The sequence below is a fragment of the Octopus bimaculoides genome, chromosome 6 (genome assembly GCF_001194135.2).
Source record: "Octopus bimaculoides isolate UCB-OBI-ISO-001 chromosome 6, ASM119413v2, whole genome shotgun sequence".
In the NCBI taxonomy this organism is placed as follows: domain Eukaryota; kingdom Metazoa; phylum Mollusca; class Cephalopoda; order Octopoda; family Octopodidae; genus Octopus; species Octopus bimaculoides.
The window spans coordinates 62,521,033-62,525,122 of record NC_068986.1 but is presented as its reverse complement, the minus strand read 5'-3'; the positions used below and the strand labels follow the sequence as shown (position 1 = coordinate 62,525,122).

General features: G+C 39.2%; 1 protein-coding gene across 1 annotated transcript in view; it reads left to right on the top strand.

Moving 5' to 3' along the window:
* LOC106879572 (fibrillin-2) overlaps positions 1-4,090 on the top strand; it is a 276,076-nt gene that overhangs the window by 271,043 nt on the left and 943 nt on the right. The window lies entirely within an intron of this gene.

Below are 4,090 nucleotides of genomic sequence, written 5' to 3'. Positions count from 1 at the left end.
ATATATATATATGTATACATATATATATATGGCAATCGTTAAACAGAGGGTAAGCAGGACTGGCACCAGATCCTGCATTCTAATGCTTTGTTTTCTTAAGAAAAAAGGCAATGTTGCATCACTTCAGTTTGTCCTTTAATTTGTCTTTGAAGCACAAGAGTGGCCTTCCAATTGACCTTTCTGTTGGGAATTGGCCAAAGAGAGTTTGCTTCGGAATTCTGATATCACTCATACATGAGAGATGACCTGACCATCTAAGCTGTATTTTGATGAGGATGGCTTCAATACCTGATACGTTGCATTTTGTTAGAACCTCACTGTTATGAATATGGTCACTCAGTTTTATGTTGGAGATAGTACGCAAGCATCACATATGGAAAGTGTCAAACTGATTGATGTGCTTTTGATACATAGTCCAAGGTTCAGCACTATAAAGCAATGATGTCAAAACCACTGATTTATACACATCAACTTTCACCTTCAATGATACGTTGTGGTTGTTCCAAAGCCTCTGATAAAGCTTACGAAAGGCAGAGCTAGCCTTCCTGATTCTGAAGTCAATTTCTTTATCTATCTTAGCATTATTGGACACAATGGGACCCAGATAAGTGAATAAGGAAACAGTTTTTAATGCTTTCCCATCAACATATACAGTAGGGGCAACAGGGGGAGGATGGCCTCAAATGGACTGATGGACAAGCTCAGCTTTCATGATGCTGATTATCAGAGCAAAAGCCTTTGATGCATGTAAGAAGTTATTTAGAATCCATTACATGTCCTCAAGAGTGTATGCTACAAGTGCACAATCATCTGCAAAGAGCAAATCTTGAATTGTTTGCACCAAAGTCTTAGTTTTTGCTTTGAAGCATTGTTGGTTGAACAAGCCACCATCAGTTCTGTACTCAAATTTTACTCCTTCTTTAACCCCCTCAAATGCTGTTTCCAACATGACGGAGAAATACAAAGCAAATAAGAGCAGTGCAAAACACAACCTTGTTTTGCTCCATTTAAGACTGTGAATGAATCAGACACTTCCCCACTACATCTAACAGAAGCCATCATCCCTTGATAGAAAGAAATGATGACATTGAGCATCTTTTCAGGAACACCTAGCTTTCTAAGGACAACTCAAAGAGAATCCTGAGATACAGTATCGAAAGCTTTATTTAGATCTACAAAAGTGACAAAAGGGTCTTGGTTGTGCTCATGAGCCTTTTCCTGCAGTTGCCTTAGCCTGAAAATTATATCCATGGTGCCTCTACCAGCCTGAAAGCCACACTGAGATTCAAGCAACACTAAGCTGCCAGGGGCATCATTTAGTCTGTTTAAGATGACCCTTCCAAGGATCTTCCTGGCAACACACAAAAGAGAGATACCTCTATGGTTGTCACATTCACATTTGTTGCCTTTGTGCTTATAAAGATGGACAATAGAACTGTCTTTAAACTCTTGTGGGACAGACCCTGATTCCCAGATTAAGAAGAGTTCACATAATTTGTTCAGCAGGAGATTGCTACCATTTATATATCTCAGCTGATATGCCATTGTTCCCAGACTCCTTCCCATTCATGAGCTGTTTTATGACCCTTTTCATCTTAGCCTTTGTTGGAGCAACTGACAGGCCTCTGTGGTAGGTTACTGATCAGTTCTACATCAACAATTGAGTCCATATTCAGAACATTTGAAAAAGGCTCTGCCCAGCACTTTGTAATCTCCATTTCATCTGTCAGAAGATTACCCTCAATTGAAAGTATGGGAGTTGAGCCACCAGACACAGGTCCAAAAACACCTTTTAAATTCTGATAGAACGACTTGGAGTCACATCTGTCTGCAACGTCTTGCAACTCTTGTGCCTTCTTTTGCCACCATGTCTGTTTCATTTGCCACAGTTGAGATTGGTATGTATTTCTGGCCTTTTTAAACTCGTGTTTTGTGGCATGATTTTTATTTATCATCCATTGACAGTGGCACTTGTGCATATTATCCAAAAGAGGAAAGATGTTTGGATCATTTGAGTCAAACTAATCTTGGCGCTTTCTCTTAACGTACCCAAGTGTTTCACAAGATGACTCAAATGCAGCATTTTTAAAACCAGACCACACTGATTCAGTATCTGTGTTGTCTGAGATGCCAGCGAGTTTTTTGTCACAGGTTGCTTGAAATGAGGTTAAATTGTCATTGTTTCTCAGCTCTGTCACATCCACTTTTTTGAATTGACTGAGTGCAATTGTTATGAATAGGACTGCTGATAGTAAAATTCACCTTTGATTGTATCAGTCTGTGGTCAGACCAACACTCTCCAATGGAGAAAGAACGTGTTACTTCGGCATCTTCCTTCAGAGAAGACTTCACAATTATGTAATCAATGAGATGATAATTGTTTGATCAGGGATGCTTCCAGGTAGTTTTGTAGTGGCTGGAGAGTTGGAAAATAGTATTGGTAATCAAAAATCCATACTCACTGTAAAGCGATAGCAGCAGATGGCTATTTGAGTTTGCCTTGCCAACCCCATGCTTCCCTATTACGTCACCCCAGATGGATGTATCCCAACCTATGCATGCATTGAAATCACCAAGGAGAAGATTTTTACCATGGATGGAGAAACCTCTCAACTGGCTACGTAGCTCAGAGTAGAACTGCTCTTTGACTACTTCATTTGAGTTCATGGTTGGAGCTGAATATAGTTGCATATCTGTTTTTGCCAATGCAGATATACAATGACATGAGTCTTTTACTAATGCCAACAGGCAGAGATTTAAGACATTTCACCAAGTCATTCCAAATAGCAAACCCAACACCTACTGCTCTCTTTACTTCCTGAGGCTTACCCATCCAGAAAAATGTGTATCCACCATCATCTTCCTGTAGCTGACCACCGTCTGCTAATCTGGTTTCTGAGAGAGCTGCTATTTCTGTTTTTTTACTTCAAGTCACAGGCAACCAAAGTGGTCCTATGTTCTATGTTTTTCTCGCAGTCCTGAAGTGTTTTCAGCTGCTATTTCAATGTTTTCTTTTACCCTCAAGATGGGCAACCAAATCAGTTCTATATTCTATATTTTTCTTGATGTCCTGAAGCATTCTCACATTCCAAAGTTTTTGTTTTTGATTTACTTAATCTTCTGATGAAGGTTTGGATGCCCAGTCATTTGCACCTAAAGACAAGGTGCAATGTGAATAAGCAATTTTTAGGTTGCATTTTCTTGGCCCCTCCCGCATAGGAGGAAAGCAGTACCATCGTAATCAGGACTACTTTGTTGTAAAAGGAGGACATGAATTACACAATTACTCACAGATGTTGTAGAAGGTAGCCATTAACCTTTCATCCCCTATGTGCAAAGTTCAAGCTAAGAACTTTCAGTGACATCCTTCACCTATTCCTGTTGTTATCCCTTCATTGTCATAGGGTTTTGTGGAGAGGACAGTAAAAACGTTAGTGGTATTAGCTGATGGTATTTTACTGAACTACCTACACATGGTTTTATTTATAGTGGTCATTGCTTATGCAGCACAATGCACACTCTCACCACCAAAAAAGCATTTACCTATACTGATGCACAGTGTGCCATGTGTCAGATATTTAATTGATCACAGATTTGAAATCAGAGTGGCTTTCTCCTAGTATAGTTGCTCAAAATCTACAGAGCTCAGATTGTCCTATGAGTAAGTAGATGCTGATAATGCACATAAACTAAGAGGACCATCACCAACTACAAACCTGGTTTTATATCAGAGTTCTCCTTCTTCTAGATGGGTTGCCCTCACCATGGCTAAAGCGCCATATCTGCCCCATAGATATATACGAATATGTAAATGAAAAAGTAAAAATATATGATATTTAAGAATATAAATAGGATATATAAAAGCAATATATACACATTGTTGAATGACCGTTGACTATTCATGAGTTCCTCTTCCCTTTGGCGGGTCTTGCTTTTGGTCCAACAATCACCCTCCTCACTAAGCAAGCTTGGAGGGGTTGCCAGTTTAGTCACCGATGACCTGACCATGCAACATGTTACCAGTAGCACTCGAGAGTGACCTGACATTCATATATATATATATATATATATATATATATATATATATATA